Source organism: Triturus cristatus, chromosome 12 (genome assembly GCF_964204655.1).
Source record: "Triturus cristatus chromosome 12, aTriCri1.1, whole genome shotgun sequence".
NCBI lineage: Eukaryota > Metazoa > Chordata > Amphibia > Caudata > Salamandridae > Triturus > Triturus cristatus.
Window position 1 is genome coordinate 506,007,882 of NC_140595.1, and position 27,244 is coordinate 506,035,125.

Below are 27,244 nucleotides of genomic sequence, written 5' to 3' on the forward strand. Positions count from 1 at the left end.
AGTGATCACCCAGTTGAAACAAGGTACAGTGAGTGTTTATAAATAAATGATAGATTGACTCCCATGCACGTAACTTAGGGTGCTATTAAGGCATTTATAAGGTGAAGAAGTATAACGTTAGAAGTGTATAAGTACAAAGAACATAAGCACGAAGTTAGTGGTCTAGAGGGAAACATTAGACATGCTCAGAGTGATAGGGATTGGAACACCAAGTGTGGAGTACAGGAAGCAGTTGTTTTATCAAATAAAGTTGGAATAACTAGGGAACCGCTCGCTTATTACTTAGAAGACATTTTGCATAAAAAATAGGAACAAAGTAAGCTAGCCCATCTCGAGTATGGGGAAGAATGTGGTAAGCTATAAGTCTTAAAAATAAAGACAGTTAATGTTAAGAATTCCATCAGTGGTGATGTAGATAGGTAGACAGAGAAATGGTGTGCAGATGACGGAGATATTAAACAGGCCTTTGCCACGTTCTTTCAAAATGTATACATTGACAATTTGGTGATGATGGAAGACCAAATAGAAAGTTGGTTTCAGAAATTCTGACTTCTGAATCACACAACTGAGTTGAAATCAGGGCTAAATCAGGAGATAAGTCAGGATGACATGATGTGGGTTATGAGTGAGTTAAAAAAGGGGAAGCGACTTGTATTGACATTAACGCGAAAAGAAGCCTAGTGAATATCTGGGAACCCTCAGACTTAAACAGCATGGATAAACTGTGGGCAAAACCAGGCCTGATGGTGGCCAAACGTAATGTGGCCAGGCTATGAGGGGCCTGTACAGCACCCACACTAGCAGAGTGGAAAACCAACATGTACTGGTGCATGGTGAGAGAGAAAACTGTATACGTTGCTTGAGGTTGTCCCAAGAAATGGTCTTCAGTTTGGAGGAAATGGAATGAGTACCGGGGTAATATATGTACACCACCAGTTGCCGCTTCCCTTTCGGAACCCAGTTCACTGAGTGATAAGTAAATTAATTTGCCTGACTTGGAATATGCTAGATATCTTTGTAATTTGATCCCTGCCGGAAGGATCACTTTTACAGGATGTCACAATGTAATGGTCGTAGCGTGGAAGCATCAGGCAGCTGTGGTCCATGCAGGTTGGAGGGGTGGGGTCAGATCAGGGGGATTTCAACAGATAATGAGGGAAAGTTAAATAAATAATTCATTTTACCTCGTCTCCATCTGTCGAAATCGCCACCCACTGGGCCCCACTGCTCTTACCTGCACAGGCAGCGGCTGGCGTCAGGTCCTGATGGTTTACCAAAAGAGCTATCCACTGTGTTAGGCACACTTCTGTTGGATATTTTCACCAAGGGAAGGCCTTTGCTGCAAACATGTGATGAGGCTATAATTCGCTTGATATTAAAACCCTACAAGGATCCTAATTTCTACGAATCCTATAGGCCAATCTCTTTACTGAAAGTTGATTATAAGATCTGCCTGCATATTCTGGCTAAGAGGTTGAATAGGGTAATTGGGGATCTGGTATGTGCAGATCAGAAAGGCTTCATTAGGGGCAGTAGCTATATGAGCTCACACATGATCTAGTGGGAGCAGGAGACATGACTACAAAAGAGGAGATCCCACTTTGAATTTTAACATTTGATTCTGCCAAGGCATTTGGTGGAGTGAGTTGGCCTTTCCTAAATAGGGTGACCGCACAATATGACTTGGGAGAGGAATTGTCTAAGGCAATCAAGTTAATTTTACAAAAAGCCGATGGCGAGAATTGTGATGAATGGGAGACTGACTGAGTAGGTTATAATAAAAAGAGGGACCCAGAAAGGATGCCTGTTGTCTCCTTTGCTCTTCCTTTTGGATATTGAACCTCTAGCAGTAATGATGAGGGGGAACTCTGATATTATCCCGTTTTAATATATTGAATGGGAGAGGAAAGTTGTGTTGTATTTAGATGACCTGTTGGTTTTTACTTTGGACTTGGTGGATTCATACTCTGCTATTTTACAAACTTTGGAGTGGTTCGGGAAGGTCTTAGGTTATCTGGAAAACATGCAAAAAACAGACATAATAGTGTGGAATATGCCAAGTAGCACATGCACAAAACAGACATGATAGTGTGGAATATGCCAAGTAGCATGCACCTTGTAAAGAAAGACATTAGGTATCTTGGGGTTACTGTAGTACAAAAAGATGGCCCAAGCTAACTTAAAAAAAGTGATGATGGACAAAAAACTGCTAAGGTCATGAATGGGTTACACTCTTTGGGAGAACAAACTTTATAAAGATGTCAATACTTCCATTGTTCAACTTCATCCCTAATGTAATTCCACTGTCTTGTAGATCAGAATGGTTTATGAAATTGCCGGGGGAAGTAACCAGCTTCATCTGGGTATGAGGTGGGTGAGAATTGATTGGAAAAAACTCTGCTGATTACTGAAGGTGACATAGCAGTCCAGTACTATTAATTTTATTGTTAGGCCTTTCAGTGGAAGAATGTTATGGTACTTCTAAGGGGGAGGGGCAGCTGCAGATGTGTCACATGTTTCAGGCTATGCTGAAGGACTTGTCACAAGTGGGTTGGCAGCTCTTGTATAAGTTTGAAAATCCCAAATTCTTCAAACAAGTTGATTGAAGATTTTGAATGCGGCCTGTAGGCTATGGGTACAGGTTTGACAGGTGTTGGGGATACCCTACTAAAATAAATTTGCCCCAATCTGGAACTCACCTGAAACCCTGAAATGTTTTCAGGAAAGCTTAGCTGGACCTCTGAAAGAAGCAGAGCTAAATAGTTGGGGGTCATATCATTAAGGATGACCTAGGAAGATATATTTTATATTACAGGTGGCAGGTTATCCAGATTTATGTATTACCAACTAGTTAGCTGGGCATTTGGGCTGTGGCAGGAAGAAGGCGGGAGCACTGAATGGGAGGAAATATTGCAAGGAGGTTCCCCTACAAAGAAGGAAGTGACAAAGTGGTATTGGATGATAGTGCAAGGCACAGAGAGAGACTTTACCTTGCCAGAGAAGATATGGAGAAGGGACCTGTCAACATTGAAGTTGACAAATTTCTGGCAAGTATCTATGTTTATGCTTTGTAAGTCAGTGAAGCAAGTATCTCTTATGCCATTTATTACACTACACAGAGCTGACTGGACTCCAAAAAAGCTGCAAAATCTGGGAAATCGAGTAGTGAGGAGCTGCCTCAAATTCAGTGGAGAGTTGGCTGCTGATTCACATATGTTCATGCAGTGTCCCGCCATTCAGCTTTTTGGCAAAATATGTGTAAGGCCATATCTGAGATTCTGAGTAAATAACAAGGATAAGCCTGGCCGTTAAAAATTGAATCTCTAGTTGGCAGAGGTATGCACCCTATCCAGGTAGCAACCACAATTCTAGTCAGTGTAAGTCAAATACACACCCTAAATTAACCTGTGCCAACCTTCTGATTTCTTGGCACACAGCCGACAGGCTTAACTTAAGAGGCAATGTGTAAAGTATTTGCGCAAAAGTTAATACAGAAAATCAGTGAAAAAACACACCTGGCTGTGCAAATAGAGCTTAATTTAATGAGCAAAACAACACCAAAATGATGAATATCTGATTAGTGAAACTTGAGGTATGATTTTTTAAAGAATTAGGTTCAGGCGAGTACAGTACTTTTTAAATCTTGGTGTACATTTTTCACAGTGTTGCTTTACAAGGCTTTGCGTCATCCGGCTTTGGTTTGCAATACACCAGTTATGATACCTTTGCAAGACGGGCACCCGCTGCTATGTTTAGTTTTGTTATTGCAAGCACATGCCCGCTGTATTTGTATTCTTTTTATTTATCTTGCAGATGTTGTTGAGTTTGTGTATTTTTATTGCAGTTGTGTCAGAGGGTTAATGAAAGAACGAGTCAGTGGCTGGATGAATGGATACATAAGTGCAAAGATAAGTGGCAGAGTACATTCATGATGGCTTACTGAGAGTCTAAACACCTCAATACCACAAAAGGCACTTTTCTTCATTATGTATCTCACACAAGAGGGTCTAACGTAGAATATTGCTATAAGCTCCTATATCACTACCATATAATGTCAACTCACACTATGTATAGGGTAGCAAAAAGTAGAAGGAAGTTTATAGAAAGAAATTTGGGCACCCGCCAGAGTCAGATAGGCGGACGCAGACGGTAACTGAGAAACCGACAGAGGTGAGTAATTCTGTGGATGGTTGAGTGGGAATACAAATACTGATGTTTAGAGCCAGCTGACCAACAATCAACTATGACTTATAGTATTGGTCAAGTATATAGGCTTTAGTAAATGAAATAATTCACTTATTATTTTTGCACACACAGCAGAGTGACAGAGGTCTACAGGTCCTGCCGAATGCCCAGAATTTAATTGTCACTATGGCAGAAACATGTTGACCTTATATGAACTAGGGAATATATAATTAACCTTTCTTCACTTACTTTTTAACCACTACCACTTTTTGGGAGAAAGAATAAAATTGTTGCCCCTAAGTAGGTAGGTTTTATTCACTTTTTCTCAATTGCACTCTGCCCCTCCTTACCATTTTGAGTTGGTAGATCCAACACTCCTGCTCCTTCCCTCTGGGGTTAAGTCGTAGCCCACATGGGGTACCTTGCAGTCCCCATGTGTTGGAGGAACCCAATGATGAAGCATGTCACCCTCGGGTGAGTGAGGGTTTTCGTCCACTTTTCTTCATTAGCCAGACCTATTGGCATTGCCAATTCTTCCTTAGTTCGGTCATTAGCAATTTGAATGCAAAGTATATCAAGAATGATCTGCAATAATCAATGTTGCAGTTAATAATCAGTTCAATAATACGCAGGAATATGTATGCACCAATGTCCTATATATTAAACTTCCCTAAAAAAGGTGCCTTTCAAATTCCTTGAAACTGCAGACTTTCTAGGATAGACATTGGCTATGGAATCTTAACCTTAGAAAGATGTATGGGATCAAGCAGCAGATGTTCTGGATGGAATTTTGTGTGAATACAATATAGTACAATGTCCTCAGGAAAAACTTCAAGCTTTTCTTTGCTCTAATGTTAGGATGTTCCATGATGTTGCCCCCAAACACCTGAAGCTGCCTACTTCCCATGTCAGCCTGACCATTACATGGCAAGATAAGTATAGCGGAGTAGAAGTGAAGATAAGAATAAGAATATATATAGCCAGATGCATCATTCCCATTAGGAAATCAGAGATGTGTAATTTACACACCAATTGATTTGCAAACTGGAATGTAAATTGCGATGTGACCTATGTACCAACAGGTCACATTGCTAATTGTTTGTTCATAGTTGGGTCACAAAACAACTGGTCTAATAAATATTAATTGGGTACGTTGCGATTTTTGACACCCTGTAATTGACTGGTAATGGAGGGATGGAGTCCTGCAAGGCACTGTAGACCTCCCACCATCCTTTTGGCCCTCAAGTCAAATTAAAACATTGCATTAAAATGGAGCTTATATTTCTGAAAAGACTGGAGCTGATATAATAAAAAGCATTTCCCATTTGGGAAAACATTATTATGTGCAGACAGTCGGTCCTTGGTGCACATTCTGCTCTTCTTAGCCTGCCGATAGCATTCACAAATGGGAAGGTGTCTTGAGACTCTTTCTATAGGAACTATTTCAGCCATTTAATGCTTGAAACCCCCATCCACAACTGTTGTGGCTATATTCCTCTGATGCAGGAGAGAATGAACCCTTCTCTGATTTCATTCAATTCTTTGACTGAGTGACAGCATGCCGTGGTAATGAAGTCTAATGATTCCTGGCCATCTATAACTACCTACTTATATTCACTTCGCTCTAAAAAAGAATACATCCATTGACAATGAACTAGACAAATGTGACAAAAGTGTCACTTTACCAAAACAGCCAATTGAAAACTTAAAATAACCAGTTAATGAGTAAGTATAGACAAAGCTGATAAAAATTATTGAGAGGACTTGGTCAGGTTATGGGTTCTATTGACCCAAACAACTTTTCGAGCTGCAAAGGAGAGAACCCTCATGATAAAGGAAACTCTATGTGTCTATAGGAAGAGCTGCAGGGAACATTTCAATATAACTTTCCAAAGGCACGTCAGTGTCATCATGGTACTCTTTGTGCTAATTCAAACAACACCTGTGTATCAAAGAGATTTACACAACACTAAAAGTGTGCTTGTTTTTCAGCTGGTGGCTTGGTAGGAAAAAGGCATGAAATATGTGCCCTCCAAAGTGATGTAAAAAAGAATGCAAGAATCCATACAACACACAAAAAAGATCTTATGAGGAAACATTGGGACAGGGTATTGCAAACAATGAGATTTCATTTTGGTACTTATACAATGCCATAACTGAATCACCCACATGATATTTTCACATGTATACATCTGAGGTTACCTCGACAAGATATATGTTTACGTTATATAATGGGCACACGTAGTTACCTATAGTGGATGGCAGTAGGCAACATCAAGGTTAGCAAATAATTGAATGACATAGTCCCAGATGGGTGATCTAACAGACCATTAACATAACACCCTGGTTGGTGGGGTGCTATGTTAATTGTTTTTATTAGCACTGCTTCCTTCGAGTATAACCTCCTTCTAATTGGGAGCTGTTCTGCTTTGGAGTAAGACGGGGCATCCTCTTGAGCTGTGATATTATATATAGAATATAGAATTGTCTGCCAGCCTCGTGGACAACTCTTAGCATTGACAGGGACCTCTTTCATGACGGTTCCTGTCAACGTTTAATGGACAGCACAGTCAGACAGAACATACCTTTGTCAAACTTTACACAGTTTTTAATTTTTCAAAAACAAACTACCAAAACAATTGCGTGTTTTTGAAAAATAAAAAACCTTATGCCCTCATACCGTGTGAGATATATCCTGTGGTGTGCAGGGTCATTTTTATTTTAACCTGGCAATGACGGACATAAAAAAAAACATTGGAACATCTATTCTAAACTGGTCAGCAGTCGAATTGCTAAACTAATTTCAATAGTCTAAAGATTTCTACAAAAACGGAATAACAACAAAAAAGGGAGCAGGTCTCCATTACAGATGAGAACCAATTCTCATTAAATATTTCCAGAATTAAATAAGGTAAGAAGTGATAAACATTGTAAAACATAAACAACATCAATAGCAAATAGTAAACAAATTCTAACACATGTTTATTATTTATGTTATCTCAAAAGTAGAACATACATATTGAGAAACATGACCCAGAGCATTTATATTCTTTCTAGGAGGGGAAACCAGCTCTTAAAGCATAATGGGTACCTTTAATGTAAAGAGAGACACACTGAGCTGAGGGCTCATTGCATGTGTGTCAACTATTTCTCTGGCCGCTCCAGGGGTAGAGTGGTTACTCTGAGGGACTTTGTTGGAAGAACCTCATGGGACAACGACTCTGTCGCTGCTATTTAAAGTAGCAGTTTTTTCAAAGCACTAGCCAGCACTTCAAAAGAGCCTTCGGGGAGATCTCTTACAATTATTAGCAGAAATAGCCAAAAAAGACAGGTCAGTAAGGTTCTTCCCCTACAACCTATAATATACAACCTCCTTAAGAACTAACCTAAACGTTTTACCATGAACCCTTTCTACTCTATGACAATACCCACTTTTAAAAGTGCAAAATAAATTGGGTACCCCCAATAACACTGTAATGCATATGATGGATGAAACTTTTTAACCAAACTCTAATAATAACAGTGCTAAAATAAACAATACAAGAATACCTTTAATCTATGCTTTACTACAATTTTCATGTTTTAATACATTTTCATCAGTAGGTTATGAAAAAACTAGCAACAAAATCCTTGGGAAATAGTTATTGCTTACAAATTGGCTACCATTTCTATAATTAAAAAGGTAAACTCTGACATCCTAGTTTAAGTATTTTTCACTTTACACAGGCAATCTGGCAAAAAATCCAGAAAACATCTGTGGCTAATTGACTGTAAAATCCAATTTGAATTTTGTTTTTAAACTGTCTGTGTTAGCCTTTGCTCTTCCTGCGCAGGTAAATGACTTCGAAAGTGCAATATTTCAATCAGAATATTTTTCACACAATGAGGAAATATTGGCACCTCCGCTAAATTATTTTGAGGATTGGTCATCTAAACAGGTCAGGTAGCATAAGGATTTCATGATTTCACACTGACTTGTGGAACAGCAACTTGACCTGTATAGAAAAATAAGCAAAAACTAACAATACCGCTGAGGTGTGGCATAGTTCATTCTTTTCTTATACTGGAAATACATACACCTCTTTCTACCAATCCTGGGAAAGTTTAAAAAAGGACCGAAATTTCAAGGAAATGCCTCAAGCCCAGACTTTTTCTGGTAGTTTGCAACCCAGGGTTAGTAAAAAAACAAAAAAGATGAATGAATGGTTTCTTTTAAAGGTTCAAGAATTTGACATGTTCAGGGGAAATAGCCAACCTGGAAAATATTACTTTCCCTATTAAAATCAAAGTAAACATTTCTAACGAGTATGCATCACCTAAAAATCTCTACACTACCATAGTCATTTCTTTTTATCCAAACTCCTCATGCTGTCAGGTGGTGTAAGACTATCAAGGAACACAAATATTATAAATCTCGAAACTCTTAAATGAATATCCTGATTATAACTGAAACAAACAATTTGGATGAGCTCCCAACTTCTGGAATACCCTACTACTAGACCTAAGATGCAGCTGTAATATTCTACCATTCAGTAAAGGCCTCAAACTTTCTATTTCAAATCTTTCTGCAAAAGCCAGTAATCTATCTCTTGTGTGACCCACACTGAGGGTCTCCATCATTGACACACACACATTCCTACCGGACTTCCACAAATACATTTGCATTTATTGTTCACTCAAATGTTTCACCTTGTTGACACTCAGTTCCACCTCCTCCCTGTCCTTCCTCTTCTTCCCCAGCCCACCTTTAGTCCCTCACACTTGTGCTCTTGTAAAATTGTTTAATTCTCTATAAAACGCTTTCATACCAGACCAGGTGATAACGTGCAGTTGAAAAACGTCAAATAATGAGTCAATAAATCTAAACACTTGCCAAGTTTCTGTTCTCCTGTCTTGCTAATATTAAAAACTCAATTTGGCACACCACTTAAAAATAAATAAATAAATAAAACTACATGGTATATTTCTGGAATCAATTATAGATTTCAAAATTATTTTTAAATGTCCTAAGTGGAGCACAATATAGGTAGTATTTCCATACTCCTTTTATCTCCCCTCCAAGGTAACTATATTATTAATCCACATTCAATTGATTAAACCAAACAAAATTAATAAGGAAACTGATCTTCAAAAAACAGCTCCAGAAAAATCCAATCAAAACAAAAATCAATATCAGGATTTGCGCACTATAATTCAAAGTGCTCAAAGCCACATTCAAAGTTTCAAAAACTGCCATAAAAACACAAAAAGAAATGCCTAATGCATTAAAACTCAAAAACATAAAGGATAGAGTAGAGATGTACAACAAATAACCGTACACTCTACTACTACTTTTATTTTTCAGAAAATCACAGCAAAGATAAATAATTGTTATCCAACATGCACATTCTCCATCAACCTATATGGGTGAAAAACTGCAAAATACATACAAAACATACAAACTATAACATTTACAAAAGGGCTGATTACGAGTTTGGCAGCCTGACTGCCAGAGAACCGCATCCGTGTCATGCACGCCACTGCTATGCCGGTGATCTACTGCCTGTATAAGTTTGAAAATCCCAAATTCTTCAAACAAGTTGATTGAAGATTTTGAATGCGGCCTGTAGGCTTTGGGTACAGGTTTGACAGGTGTTGGGGATACCCTACTAAAATAAATTTGCCCCAATCTGGAACTCACCTGAAACCCTGAAATGTTTTCAGGAAAGCTTAGCTGGACCTCTGAAAGAAGCAGAGCTAAATAGTTGGGGGTCATATCATTAAGGATGACCTAGGAAGATATATTTTATATTACAGGTGGCAGGTTATCCAGATTTATGTATTACCAACTAGTTAGCTGGGCATTTGGGCTGTGGCAGGAAGAAGGCGGGAGCACTGAATGGGAGGAAATATTGCAAGGAGGTTCCCCTACAAAGAAGGAAGTGACAAAGTGGTATTGGATGATAGTGCAAGGCACAGAGAGAGACTTTACCTTGCCAGAGAAGATATGGAGAAGGGACCTGTCAACATTGAAGTTGACAAATTTCTGGCAAGTATCTATGTTTATGCTTTGTAAGTCAGTGAAGCAAGTATCTCTTATGCCATTTATTACACTACACAGAGCTGACTGGACTCCAAAAAAGCTGCAAAATCTGGGAAATCGAGTAGTGAGGAGCTGCCTCAAATTCAGTGGAGAGTTGGCTGCTGATTCACATATGTTCATGCAGTGTCCCGCCATTCAGCTTTTTGGCAAAATATGTGTAAGGCCATATCTGAGATTCTGAGTAAATAACAAGGATAAGCCTGGCCGTTAAAAATTGAATCTCTAGTTGGCAGAGGTATGCACCCTATCCAGGTAGCAACCACAATTCTAGTCAGTGTAAGTCAAATACACACCCTAAATTAACCTGTGCCAACCTTCTGATTTCTTGGCACACAGCCGACAGGCATAACTTAAGAGGCAATGTGTAAAGTATTTGCGCAAAAGTTAATACAGAAAATCAGTGAAAAAACACACCTGGCTGTGCAAATAGAGCTTAATTTAATGAGCAAAACAACACCAAAATGATGAATATCTGATTAGTGAAACTTGAGGTATGATTTTTTAAAGAATTAGGTTCAGGCGAGTACAGTACTTTTTAAATCTTGGTGTACATTTTTCACAGTGTTGCTTTACAAGGCTTTGCGTCATCCGGCTTTGGTTTGCAATACACCAGTTATGATACCTTTGCAAGACGGGCACCCGCTGCTATGTTTAGTTTTGTTATTGCAAGCACATGCCCGCTGTATTTGTATTCTTTTTATTTATCTTGCAGATGTTGTTGAGTTTGTGTATTTTTATTGCAGTTGTGTCAGAGGGTTAATGAAAGAACGAGTCAGTGGCTGGATGAATGGATACATAAGTGCAAAGATAAGTGGCAGAGTACATTCATGATGGCTTACTGAGAGTCTAAACACCTCAATACCACAAAAGGCACTTTTCTTCATTATGTATCTCACACAAGAGGGTCTAACGTAGAATATTGCTATAAGCTCCTATATCACTACCATATAATGTCAACTCACACTATGTATAGGGTAGCAAAAAGTAGAAGGAAGTTTATAGAAAGAAATTTGGGCACCCGCCAGAGTCAGATAGGCGGACGCAGACGGTAACTGAGAAACCGACAGAGGTGAGTAATTCTGTGGATGGTTGAGTGGGAATACAAATACTGATGTTTAGAGCCAGCTGACCAACAATCAACTATGACTTATAGTATTGGTCAAGTATATAGGCTTTAGTAAATGAAATAATTCACTTATTATTTTTGCACACACAGCAGAGTGACAGAGGTCTACAGGTCCTGCCGAATGCCCAGAATTTAATTGTCACTATGGCAGAAACATGTTGACCTTATATGAACTAGGGAATATATAATTAACCTTTCTTCACTTACTTTTTAACCACTACCACTTTTTGGGAGAAAGAATAAAATTGTTGCCCCTAAGTAGGTAGGTTTTATTCACTTTTTCTCAATTGCACTCTGCCCCTCCTTACCATTTTGAGTTGGTAGATCCAACACTCCTGCTCCTTCCCTCTGGGGTTAAGTCGTAGCCCACATGGGGTACCTTGCAGTCCCCATGTGTTGGAGGAACCCAATGATGAAGCATGTCACCCTCGGGTGAGTGAGGGTTTTCGTCCACTTTTCTTCATTAGCCAGACCTATTGGCATTGCCAATTCTTCCTTAGTTCGGTCATTAGCAATTTGAATGCAAAGTATATCAAGAATGATCTGCAATAATCAATGTTGCAGTTAATAATCAGTTCAATAATACGCAGGAATATGTATGCACCAATGTCCTATATATTAAACTTCCCTAAAAAAGGTGCCTTTCAAATTCCTTGAAACTGCAGACTTTCTAGGATAGACATTGGCTATGGAATCTTAACCTTAGAAAGATGTATGGGATCAAGCAGCAGATGTTCTGGATGGAATTTTGTGTGAATACAATATAGTACAATGTCCTCAGGAAAAACTTCAAGCTTTTCTTTGCTCTAATGTTAGGATGTTCCATGATGTTGCCCCCAAACACCTGAAGCTGCCTACTTCCCATGTCAGCCTGACCATTACATGGCAAGATAAGTATAGCGGAGTAGAAGTGAAGATAAGAATAAGAATATATATAGCCAGATGCATCATTCCCATTAGGAAATCAGAGATGTGTAATTTACACACCAATTGATTTGCAAACTGGAATGTAAATTGCGATGTGACCTATGTACCAACAGGTCACATTGCTAATTGTTTGTTCATAGTTGGGTCACAAAACAACTGGTCTAATAAATATTAATTGGGTACGTTGCGATTTTTGACACCCTGTAATTGACTGGTAATGGAGGGATGGAGTCCTGCAAGGCACTGTAGACCTCCCACCATCCTTTTGGCCCTCAAGTCAAATTAAAACATTGCATTAAAATGGAGCTTATATTTCTGAAAAGACTGGAGCTGATATAATAAAAAGCATTTCCCATTTGGGAAAACATTATTATGTGCAGACAGTCGGTCCTTGGTGCACATTCTGCTCTTCTTAGCCTGCCGATAGCATTCACAAATGGGAAGGTGTCTTGAGACTCTTTCTATAGGAACTATTTCAGCCATTTAATGCTTGAAACCCCCATCCACAACTGTTGTGGCTATATTCCTCTGATGCAGGAGAGAATGAACCCTTCTCTGATTTCATTCAATTCTTTGACTGAGTGACAGCATGCCGTGGTAATGAAGTCTAATGATTCCTGGCCATCTATAACTACCTACTTATATTCACTTCGCTCTAAAAAAGAATACATCCATTGACAATGAACTAGACAAATGTGACAAAAGTGTCACTTTACCAAAACAGCCAATTGAAAACTTAAAATAACCAGTTAATGAGTAAGTATAGACAAAGCTGATAAAAATTATTGAGAGGACTTGGTCAGGTTATGGGTTCTATTGACCCAAACAACTTTTCGAGCTGCAAAGGAGAGAACCCTCATGATAAAGGAAACTCTATGTGTCTATAGGAAGAGCTGCAGGGAACATTTCAATATAACTTTCCAAAGGCACGTCAGTGTCATCATGGTACTCTTTGTGCTAATTCAAACAACACCTGTGTATCAAAGAGATTTACACAACACTAAAAGTGTGCTTGTTTTTCAGCTGGTGGCTTGGTAGGAAAAAGGCATGAAATATGTGCCCTCCAAAGTGATGTAAAAAAGAATGCAAGAATCCATACAACACACAAAAAAGATCTTATGAGGAAACATTGGGACAGGGTATTGCAAACAATGAGATTTCATTTTGGTACTTATACAATGCCATAACTGAATCACCCACATGATATTTTCACATGTATACATCTGAGGTTACCTCGACAAGATATATGTTTACGTTATATAATGGGCACACGTAGTTACCTATAGTGGATGGCAGTAGGCAACATCAAGGTTAGCAAATAATTGAATGACATAGTCCCAGATGGGTGATCTAACAGACCATTAACATAACACCCTGGTTGGTGGGGTGCTATGTTAATTGTTTTTATTAGCACTGCTTCCTTCGAGTATAACCTCCTTCTAATTGGGAGCTGTTCTGCTTTGGAGTAAGACGGGGCATCCTCTTGAGCTGTGATATTATATATAGAATATAGAATTGTCTGCCAGCCTCGTGGACAACTCTTAGCATTGACAGGGACCTCTTTCATGACGGTTCCTGTCAACGTTTAATGGACAGCACAGTCAGACAGAACATACCTTTGTCAAACTTTACACAGTTTTTAATTTTTCAAAAACAAACTACCAAAACAATTGCGTGTTTTTGAAAAATAAAAAACCTTATGCCCTCATACCGTGTGAGATATATCCTGTGGTGTGCAGGGTCATTTTTATTTTAACCTGGCAATGACGGACATAAAAAAAAACATTGGAACATCTATTCTAAACTGGTCAGCAGTCGAATTGCTAAACTAATTTCAATAGTCTAAAGATTTCTACAAAAACGGAATAACAAAAAAAAAGGGAGCAGGTCTCCATTACAGATGAGAACCAATTCTCATTAAATATTTCCAGAATTAAATAAGGTAAGAAGTGATAAACATTGTAAAACATAAACAACATCAATAGCAAATAGTAAACAAATTCTAACACATGTTTATTATTTATGTTATCTCAAAAGTAGAACATACATATTGAGAAACATGACCCAGAGCAATTATTTTCTTTCTAGGAGGGGAAACCAGCTCTTAAAGCATAATGGGTACCTTTAATGTAAAGAGAGACACACTGAGCTGAGGGCTCATTGCATGTGTGTCAACTATTTCTCTGGCCGCTCCAGGGGTAGAGTGGTTACTCTGAGGGACTTTGTTGGAAGAACCTCATGGGACAACGACTCTGTCGCTGCTATTTAAAGTAGCAGTTTTTTCAAAGCACTAGCCAGCACTTCAAAAGAGCCTTCGGGGAGATCTCTTACAATTATTAGCAGAAATAGCCAAAAAAGACAGGTCAGTAAGGTTCTTCCCCTACAACCTATAATATACAACCTCCTTAAGAACTAACCTAAACGTTTTACCATGAACCCTTTCTACTCTATGACAATACCCACTTTTAAAAGTGCAAAATAAATTGGGTACCCCCAATAACACTGTAATGCATATGATGGATGAAACTTTTTAACCAAACTCTAATAATAACAGTGCTAAAATAAACAATACAAGAATACCTTTAATCTATGCTTTACTACAATTTTCATGTTTTAATACATTTTCATCAGTAGGTTATGAAAAAACTAGCAACAAAATCCTTGGGAAATAGTTATTTCTTACAAATTGGCTACCATTTCTATAATTAAAAAGGTAAACTCTGACATCCTAGTTTAAGTATTTTTCACTTTACACAGGCAATCTGGCAAAAAATCCAGAAAACATCTGTGGCTAATTGACTGTAAAATCCAATTTGAATTTTGTTTTTAAACTGTCTGTGTTAGCCTTTGCTCTTCCTGCGCAGGTAAATGACTTCGAAAGTGCAATATTTCAATCAGAATATTTTTCACACAATGAGGAAATATTGGCACCTCCGCTAAATTATTTTGAGGATTGGTCATCTAAACAGGTCAGGTAGCATAAGGATTTCATGATTTCACACTGACTTGTGGAACAGCAACTTGACCTGTATAGAAAAATAAGCAAAAACTAACAATACCGCTGAGGTGTGGCATAGTTCATTCTTTTCTTATACTGGAAATACATACACCTCTTTCTACCAATCCTGGGAAAGTTTAAAAAAGGACCGAAATTTCAAGGAAATGCCTCAAGCCCAGACTTTTTCTGGTAGTTTGCAACCCAGGGTTAGTAAAAAAACAAAAAAGATGAATGAATGGTTTCTTTTAAAGGTTCAAGAATTTGACATGTTCAGGGGAAATAGCCAACCTGGAAAATATTACTTTCCCTATTAAAATCAAAGTAAACATTTCTAACGAGTATGCATCACCTAAAAATCTCTACACTACCATAGTCATTTCTTTTTATCCAAACTCCTCATGCTGTCAGGTGGTGTAAGACTATCAAGGAACACAAATATTATAAATCTCGAAACTCTTAAATGAATATCCTGATTATAACTGAAACAAACAATTTGGATGAGCTCCCAACTTCTGGAATACCCTACTACTAGACCTAAGATGCAGCTGTAATATTCTACCATTCAGTAAAGGCCTCAAACTTTCTATTTCAAATCTTTCTGCAAAAGCCAGTAATCTATCTCTTGTGTGACCCACACTGAGGGTCTCCATCATTGACACACACACATTCCTACCGGACTTCCACGAATACATTTGCATTTATTGTTCACTCAAATGTTTCACCTTGTTGACACTCAGTTCCACCTCCTCCCTGTCCTTCCTCTTCTTCCCCAGCCCACCTTTAGTCCCTCACACTTGTGCTCTTGTAAAATTGTTTAATTCTCTATAAAACGCTTTCATACCAGACCAGGTGATAACGTGCAGTTGAAAAACGTCAAATAATGAGTCAATAAATCTAAACACTTGCCAAGTTTCTGTTCTCCTGTCTTGCTAATATTAAAAACTCAATTTGGCACACCACTTAAAAATAAATAAATAAATAAAACTACATGGTATATTTCTGGAATCAATTATAGATTTCAAAATTATTTTTAAATGTCCTAAGTGGAGCACAATATAGGTAGTATTTCCATACTCCTTCTATCTCCCCTCCAAGGTAACTATATTATTAATCCACATTCAATTGATTAAACCAAACAAAATTAATAAGGAAACTGATCTTCAAAAAACAGCTCCAGAAAAATCCAATCAAAACAAAAATCAATATCAGGATTTGCGCACTATAATTCAAAGTGCTCAAAGCCACATTCAAAGTTTCAAAAACTGCCATAAAAACACAAAAAGAAATGCCTAATGCATTAAAACTCAAAAACATAAAGGATAGAGTAGAGATGTACAACAAATAACCGTACACTCTACTACTACTTTTATTTTTCAGAAAATCACAGCAAAGATAAATAATTGTTATCCAACATGCACATTCTCCATCAACCTATATGGGTGAAAAACTGCAAAATACATACAAAACATACAAACTATAACATTTACAAAAGGGCTGATTACGAGTTTGGCAGCCTGACTGCCAGAGAACCGCATCCGTGTCATGCACGCCACTGCTATGCCGGTGATCTACTGCCTGTATAAGTTTGAAAATCCCAAATTCTTCAAACAAGTTGATTGAAGATTTTGAATGCGGCCTGTAGGCTTTGGGTACAGGTTTGACAGGTGTTGGGGATACCCTACTAAAATAAATTTGCCCCAATCTGGAACTCACCTGAAACCCTGAAATGTTTTCAGGAAAGCTTAGCTGGACCTCTGAAAGAAGCAGAGCTAAATAGTTGGGGGTCATATCATTAAGGATGACCTAGGAAGATATATTTTATATTACAGGTGGCAGGTTATCCAGATTTATGTATTACCAACTAGTTAGCTGGGCATTTGGGCTGTGGCAGGAAGAAGGCGGGAGCACTGAATGGGAGGAAATATTGCAAGGAGGTTCCCCTACAAAGAAGGAAGTGACAAAGTGGTAGTGGATGATAGTGCAAGGCACAGAGAGAGACTTTACCTTGCCAGAGAAGATATGGAGAAGGGACCTGTCAACATTGAAGTTGACAAATTTCTGGCAAGTATCTATGTTTATGCTTTGTAAGTCAGTGAAGCAAGTATCTCTTATGCCATTTATTACACTACACAGAGCTGACTGGACTCCAAAAAAGCTGCAAAATCTGGGAAATCGAGTAGTGAGGAGCTGCCTCAAATTCAGTGGAGAGTTGGCTGCTGATTCACATATGTTCATGCAGTGTCCCGCCATTCAGCTTTTTGGCAAAATATGTGTAAGGCCATATCTGAGATTCTGAGTAAATAACAAGGATAAGCCTGGCCGTTAAAAATTGAATCTCTAGTTGGCAGAGGTATGCACCCTATCCAGGTAGCAACCACAATTCTAGTCAGTGTAAGTCAAATACACACCCTAAATTAACCTGTGCCAACCTTCTGATTTCTTGGCACACAGCCGACAGGCTTAACTTAAGAGGCAATGTGTAAAGTATTTGCGCAAAAGTTAATACAGAAAATCAGTGAAAAAACACACCTGGCTGTGCAAATAGAGCTTAATTTAATGAGCAAAACAACACCAAAATGATGAATATCTGATTAGTGAAACTTGAGGTATGATTTTTTAAAGAATTAGGTTCAGGCGAGTACAGTACTTTTTAAATCTTGGTGTACATTTTTCACAGTGTTGCTTTACAAGGCTTTGCGTCATCCGGCTTTGGTTTGCAATACACCAGTTATGATACCTTTGCAAGACGGGCACCCGCTGCTATGTTTAGTTTTGTTATTGCAAGCACATGCCCGCTGTATTTGTATTCTTTTTATTTATCTTGCAGATGTTGTTGAGTTTGTGTATTTTTATTGCAGTTGTGTCAGAGGGTTAATGAAAGAACGAGTCAGTGGCTGGATGAATGGATACATAAGTGCAAAGATAAGTGGCAGAGTACATTCATGATGGCTTACTGAGAGTCTAAACACCTCAATACCACAAAAGGCACTTTTCTTCATTATGTATCTCACACAAGAGGGTCTAACGTAGAATATTGCTATAAGCTCCTATATCACTACCATATAATGTCAACTCACACTATGTATAGGGTAGCAAAAAGTAGAAGGAAGTTTATAGAAAGAAATTTGGGCACCCGCCAGAGTCAGATAGGCGGACGCAGACGGTAACTGAGAAACCGACAGAGGTGAGTAATTCTGTGGATGGTTGAGTGGGAATACAAATACTGATGTTTAGAGCCAGCTGACCAACAATCAACTATGACTTATAGTATTGGTCAAGTATATAGGCTTTAGTAAATGAAATAATTCACTTATTATTTTTGCACACACAGCAGAGTGACAGAGGTCTACAGGTCCTGCCGAATGCCCAGAATTTAATTGTCACTATGGCAGAAACATGTTGACCTTATATGAACTAGGGAATATATAATTAACCTTTCTTCACTTACTTTTTAACCACTACCACTTTTTGGGAGAAAGAATAAAATTGTTGCCCCTAAGTAGGTAGGTTTTATTCACTTTTTCTCAATTGCACTCTGCCCCTCCTTACCATTTTGAGTTGGTAGATCCAACACTCCTGCTCCTTCCCTCTGGGGTTAAGTCGTAGCCCACATGGGGTACCTTGCAGTCCCCATGTGTTGGAGGAACCCAATGATGAAGCATGTCACCCTCGGGTGAGTGAGGGTTTTCGTCCACTTTTCTTCATTAGCCAGACCTATTGGCATTGCCAATTCTTCCTTAGTTCGGTCATTAGCAATTTGAATGCAAAGTATATCAAGAATGATCTGCAATAATCAATGTTGCAGTTAATAATCAGTTAAATAATACGCAGGAATATGTATGCACCAATGTCCTATATATTAAACTTCCCTAAAAAAGGTGCCTTTCAAATTCCTTGAAACTGCAGACTTTCTAGGATAGACATTGGCTATGGAATCTTAACCTTAGAAAGATGTATGGGATCAAGCAGCAGATGTTCTGGATGGAATTTTGTGTGAATACAATATAGTACAATGTCCTCAGGAAAAACTTCAAGCTTTTCTTTGCTCTAATGTTAGGATGTTCCATGATGTTGCCCCCAAACACCTGAAGCTGCCTACTTCCCATGTCAGCCTGACCATTACATGGCAAGATAAGTATAGCGGAGTAGAAGTGAAGATAAGAATAAGAATATATATAGCCAGATGCATCATTCCCATTAGGAAATCAGAGATGTGTAATTTACACACCAATTGATTTGCAAACTGGAATGTAAATTGCGATGTGACCTATGTACCAACAGGTCACATTGCTAATTGTTTGTTCATAGTTGGGTCACAAAACAACTGGTCTAATAAATATTAATTGGGTACGTTGCGATTTTTGACACCCTGTAATTGACTGGTAATGGAGGGATGGAGTCCTGCAAGGCACTGTAGACCTCCCACCATCCTTTTGGCCCTCAAGTCAAATTAAAACATTGCATTAAAATGGAGCTTATATTTCTGAAAAGACTGGAGCTGATATAATAAAAAGCATTTCCCATTTGGGAAAACATTATTATGTGCAGACAGTCGGTCCTTGGTGCACATTCTGCTCTTCTTAGCCTGCCGATAGCATTCACAAATGGGAAGGTGTCTTGAGACTCTTTCTATAGGAACTATTTCAGCCATTTAATGCTTGAAACCCCCATCCACAACTGTTGTGGCTATATTCCTCTGATGCAGGAGAGAATGAACCCTTCTCTGATTTCATTCAATTCTTTGACTGAGTGACAGCATGCCGTGGTAATGAAGTCTAATGATTCCTGGCCATCTATAACTACCTACTTATATTCACTTCGCTCTAAAAAAGAATACATCCATTGACAATGAACTAGACAAATGTGACAAAAGTGTCACTTTACCAAAACAGCCAATTGAAAACTTAAAATAACCAGTTAATGAGTAAGTATAGACAAAGCTGATAAAAATTATTGAGAGGACTTGGTCAGGTTATGGGTTCTATTGACCCAAACAACTTTTCGAGCTGCAAAGGAGAGAACCCTCATGATAAAGGAAACTCTATGTGTCTATAGGAAGAGCTGCAGGGAACATTTCAATATAACTTTCCAAAGGCACGTCAGTGTCATCATGGTACTCTTTGTGCTAATTCAAACAACACCTGTGTATCAAAGAGATTTACACAACACTAAAAGTGTGCTTGTTTTTCAGCTGGTGGCTTGGTAGGAAAAAGGCATGAAATATGTGCCCTCCAAAGTGATGTAAAAAAGAATGCAAGAATCCATACAACACACAAAAAAGATCTTATGAGGAAACATTGGGACAGGGTATTGCAAACAATGAGATTTCATTTTGGTACTTATACAATGCCATAACTGAATCACCCACATGATATTTTCACATGTATACATCTGAGGTTACCTCGACAAGATATATGTTTACGTTATATAATGGGCACACGTAGTTACCTATAGTGGATGGCAGTAGGCAACATCAAGGTTAGCAAATAATTGAATGACATAGTCCCAGATGGGTGATCTAACAGACCATTAACATAACACCCTGGTTGGTGGGGTGCTATGTTAATTGTTTTTATTAGCACTGCTTCCTTCGAGTATAACCTCCTTCTAATTGGGAGCTGTTCTGCTTTGGAGTAAGACGGGGCATCCTCTTGAGCTGTGATATTATATATAGAATATAGAATTGTCTGCCAGCCTCGTGGACAACTCTTAGCATTGACAGGGACCTCTTTCATGACGGTTCCTGTCAACGTTTAATGGACAGCACAGTCAGACAGAACATACCTTTGTCAAACTTTACACAGTTTTTAATTTTTCAAAAACAAACTACCAAAACAATTGCGTGTTTTTGAAAAATAAAAAACCTTATGCCCTCATACCGTGTGAGATATATCCTGTGGTGTGCAGGGTCATTTTTATTTTAACCTGGCAATGACGGACATAAAAAAAAACATTGGAACATCTATTCTAAACTGGTCAGCAGTCGAATTGCTAAACTAATTTCAATAGTCTAAAGATTTCTACAAAAACGGAATAACAACAAAAAAGGGAGCAGGTCTCCATTACAGATGAGAACCAATTCTCATTAAATATTTCCAGAATTAAATAAGGTAAGAAGTGATAAACATTGTAAAACATAAACAACATCAATAGCAAATAGTAAACAAATTCTAACACATGTTTATTATTTATGTTATCTCAAAAGTAGAACATACATATTGAGAAACATGACCCAGAGCAATTATTTTCTTTCTAGGAGGGGAAACCAGCTCTTAAAGCATAATGGGTACCTTTAATGTAAAGAGAGACACACTGAGCTGAGGGCTCATTGCATGTGTGTCAACTATTTCTCTGTCCGCTCCAGGGGTAGAGTGGTTACTCTGAGGGACTTTGTTGGAAGAACCTCATGGGACAACGACTCTGTCGCTGCTATTTAAAGTAGCAGTTTTTTCAAAGCACTAGCCAGCACTTCAAAAGAGCTTTCGGGAAGATCTCTTACAATTATTAGCAGAAATAGCCAAAAAAGACAGGTCAGTAAGGTTCTTCCCCTACAACCTATAATATACAACCTCCTTAAGAACTAACCTAAACGTTTTACCATGAACCCTTTCTACTCTATGACAATACCCACTTTTAAAAGTGCAAAATAAATTGGGTACCCCCAATAACACTGTAATGCATATCATGGATGAAACTTTTTAACCAAACTCTAATAATAACAGTGCTAAAATAAACAATACAAGAATACCTTTAATCTATGCTTTACTACAATTTTCATCTTTTAACACATTTTCATCAGTAGGATATGAAAAAACAAGCAACAAAATCCTTGGGAAATAGTTATTGCTTACAAATTGGCTACCATTTCTATAATTAAAAAGGTAAACTCTGACATCCTAGTTTAAGTATTTTTCACTTTACACAGGCAATCTGGCAAAAAATCCAGAAAACATCTGTGGCTAATTGACTGTAAAATCCAATTTGAATTTTGTTTTTAAACTGTCTGTGTTAGCCTTTGCTCTTCCTGCGCAGGTAAATGACTTCGAAAGTGCAATATTTCAATCAGAATATTTTTCACACAATGAGGAAATATTGGCACCTCCGCTAAATTATTTTGAGGATTGGTCATCTAAACAGGTCAGGTAGCATAAGGATTTCATGATTTCACACTGACTTGTGGAACAGCAACTTGACCTGTATAGAAAAATAAGCAAAAACTAACAATACCGCTGAGGTGTGGCATAGTTCATTCTTTTCTTATACTGGAAATACATACACCTCTTTCTACCAATCCTGGGAAAGTTTAAAAAAGGACCGAAATTTCAAGGAAATGCCTCAAGCCCAGACTTTTTCTGGTAGTTTGCAACCCAGGGTTAGTAAAAAAACAAAAAAGATGAATGAATGGTTTCTTTTAAAGGTTCAAGAATTTGACATGTTCAGGGGAAATAGCCAACCTGGAAAATATTACTTTCCCTATTAAAATCAAAGTAAACATTTCTAACGAGTATGCATCACCTAAAAATCTCTACACTACCATAGTCATTTCTTTTTATCCAAACTCCTCATGCTGTCAGGTGGTGTAAGACTATCAAGGAACACAAATATTATAAATCTCGAAACTCTTAAATGAATATCCTGATTATAACTGAAACAAACAATTTGGATGAGCTCCCAACTTCTGGAATACCCTACTACTAGACCTAAGATGCAGCTGTAATATTCTACCATTCAGTAAAGGCCTCAAACTTTCTATTTCAAATCTTTCTGCAAAAGCCAGTAATCTATCTCTTGTGTGACCCACACTGAGGGTCTCCATCATTGACACACACACATTCCTACCGGACTTCCACGAATACATTTGCATTTATTGTTCACTCAAATGTTTCACCTTGTTGACACTCAGTTCCACCTCCTCCCTGTCCTTCCTCTTCTTCCCCAGCCCACCTTTAGTCCCTCACACTTGTGCTCTCGTAAAATTGTTTAATTCTCTATAAAACGCTTTCATACCAGACCAGGTGATAACGTGCAGTTGAAAAACGTCAAATAATGAGTCAATAAATCTAAACACTTGCCAAGTTTCTGTTCTCCTGTCTTGCTAATATTAAAAACTCAATTTGGCACACCACTTAAAAATAAATAAATAAATAAAACTACATGGTATATTTCTGGAATCAATTATAGATTTCAAAATTATTTTTAAATGTCCTAAGTGGAGCACAATATAGGTAGTATTTCCATACTCCTTCTATCTCCCCTCCAAGGTAACTATATTATTAATCCACATTCAATTGATTAAACCAAACAAAATTAATAAGGAAACTGATCTTCAAAAAACAGCTCCAGAAAAATCCAATCAAAACAAAAATCAATATCAGGATTTGCGCACTATAATTCAAAGTGCTCAAAGCCACATTCAAAGTTTCAAAAACTGCCATAAAAACACAAAAAGAAATGCCTAATGCATTAAAACTCAAAAACATAAAGGATAGAGTAGAGATGTACAACAAATAACCGTACACTCTACTACTACTTTTATTTTTCAGAAAATCACAGCAAAAATAAATAATTGTTATCCAACATGCACATTCTCCATCAACCTATATGGGTGAAAAACTGCAAAATACATACAAAACATACAAACTATAACATTTACAAAAGGGCTGATTACGAGTTTGGCAGCCTGACTGCCAGAGAACCGCATCCGTGTCATGCACGCCACTGCTATGCCGGTTATCTACTGCCTGCCGTATTACAAGTTGTGCTGTCTGAAAAGCCAACCAGGGCCACAGCGATGTGCCCAGTAGAACAGCAGCAGTCTTTAATGTCAGCGGTGCATCCTCTGACTCCACCAATTCCACAGTCCACCCACCGAGCACATTACGACCACACAGTTGTACGCACGGTCTCCAAGCAGTGGTCAACAAGAGGCAGTATGCGCTACAAAAATACAACACAACTGTGACCATTGGATGGATTTACAAACTATTCACCTGATGTGCTTTGACAAGTAAACACACCTGCAAATCACACTATAAAATGCCCCCCGTCCCTGACCAGCATCCTATGCTTCACAATTGCACCCCAGAAGACAGGCACCTGCTTTTTCTGCATCGTTTCTTTCTATTTAGCACTCTCCACCACCTGTAATATTTTGTTTGTTTTTCATTCATATACCCGCTCACAGTTTATTTTTTCACCATGCCATCACTGAGCAAGAGTTCACTGTCATGGTGGATGAAATCATTAAAGCAGAGTCACACATTTTTGGAGCCCAAGTCCAGCAGACTCCTCTCAGAAGGAAAACTGAAATGTGGGACAGGATAGTCAAGAGAGTGAATGCTGTTGGTATCACACTGTGCACACAGGGCGTTATTAGAAAGATTTAGAATGACCTCAGGCTGAGGGTACGTAACAAGTACATCAGCCACTCTTGCTAATTTCAGATACAAAAGCTACCGCTACTACCATAAGGCCCTCTCACTCCAACTATAACCAAGATACTACACTCCTTTCACCCCTTCTCACTTGTTTGCCATGTTAAAACTGATCTCCACTAGTCATGAAGGTTGCCATTTGTCAAGTGTTGCTAACGTGACATGGACCTGACTACAACTACCATGAGTCCCTGTCACTCCAACTCCAACCAAGATGCTAGACTCCTTTTACCCCTTCTCACTTGTCTGCCATGTTACAACTGATCTGCGCTAGCCATGCAGGTTAACAATTGTCAAGTGTCGCTAAAGTGACATTGAACTGACTACAACTACCATGAGACCCTCTCACTACAACTATAACCAAGATACTACACTGCTTCTACCCCTTCTCACTTGTCTGCCATGTTACAACTGATCTACACTAGTCATGCAGGTTGCCATTTGTCAAGTGTTCCAAAAGTGACATTGAACGGACTGCAACTACCATGAGGCCTTGTTATTGTAACTCTGACCAAGATGCTAGACACCTTTTGACCATTCTCACTTGTCTACCATGTTAGAACTGATCTACACTCATCATGGAATGTGCAATGTACAGACAATGCTCCACTCAGTTACACGTCTGAATAATTTGCTTGATGGTGTCCTGGACCCATCAACTCAAGCTACTGATGGCATGAGTGCCACTATAAAATGGTGTGCCCCTAATATATGTCAGCTATTAAGGACACTCAGTTCATTAGTAGAGGCAGGTGACCCCTTTACTCTGCACTTCTCACATGATGAATAATGCTAAATATACAATCAAGCTGGGTGCTGGCCTGTGTTAGACACAACTGGGCCTTGGTCTGGACAAATACACATGTTATGACTACATTGTGTTTGCAGCAGAGTTGTGGAGATGTCATGCCTATCCCCAACATATCTGCACATCTAATGAGCTGATGACATCTACTACATCTATTGAATGGGTACATATGTCTAATAACCAACTTCAACTCCACACAAATAGATGACAATACTAATCTCTACATATTTGGTTCAAATCTAGGTCCCCATACCTTGACACAAACAACATAGATGTAGATACTACAATTCCACTATTAACAATGTTCTCTATCTCTCAACAGGTCGATCTACCACTGGACCTGCACAGAGATTGGACAACTAACAGAGTTCCTCTCTACCCCAGGACTAAGCCCTTAGTGATGACAACATTCCTGAAGAGGTGGACATGGTTGACGGTCCTGGCCCATCTTGTCTGCCTGGGGAGATGCCAACAGTGGGGATCACTGTGCCTACTACAACACCTCCCATCACCGCTGCAACATCACAGCCAACCACTGCCCCCCTAACCTGTGTACCTAGCACAGTCAGTCCCATCCTGTGTCCCCAAGTCAGGGATCTGAGACGGCTAACACCACACCAGTCACGGAGGAACCAGGACCCAGTGGAAGGGTGCAGTCTGTGCCAAGGCCACATGGCTGTGGAGTAGAGCTTGTGGGAGAGTAACTGTAGCCCCCAGAGTGAGCCCCCTGAGGCCACGGACACCCAGGCTGCCATCACCCAAGTCCTAGGAGTACCAGGACTCCCAAAATGTCATGGGACAGGTATTGGCCAAAACCCAGGAAGGATCTGCAGAGGGACACATTCTAGGAGGGTGCTTTCATCCACATTGAGGTATCCAGCATCCACAGTGAGGTGCCCAGCATCTACACCAAGCTCGACTCCCGGGTTGGGGTTCTATGAGATATAAACACCACCCTCTGGTGGGCTTTTCCACCTGCATCTACCCCTTCCTGGTCAAAGTATATCCACACCATCATGATGTGCCACACACACTTTGGCCTACAATGAAAAGAGACATCAACAGCTACATACAGTTTATACACAATGAGGAATCAACCAACGTGAAGGCAGGAAAGCATGAATTGGGAACATTGTTTGTTGGATCACATGATTGCACACATAATGTTTTGGAACACCACACCACAAGGAACAATTCCAATGGAAGACAGGAACTTCCATTCTATTGCCGTTCAAGCTGTCTTGGTGCCACCTTTTTAGACACAAACTCTGTGACAGACATTCCCAGGACCAATTATTGTCCACTTCATACATCTGAACCTCATAATATACCTGCTAATGTCACAACTCTGAAATGGCCAAAAAAAAAAGATGACATGGTGATGGTACCTAAAACAGACCAACACAGAGAAATTAGCTAAGAGAACATACATATGACACACATCACATTGTCAACTTCTGGAGAACACAGCCCAAAACAACATTTACAGCTGAACAAAGCTATTCTTCCAATACAAACACCTTCCCCCAGATATTTTCAGACTGATATATTCCTAGTACGTAGCATTAACATCCTCCTAACAATATCACCAGAAGAGTTGCAATAATAGAGTCAACACATCTCACACTATCCATACACTCAGGAGAAGTAGTTCTGGATGAGATCATGATGCAAGTAAGCTCCT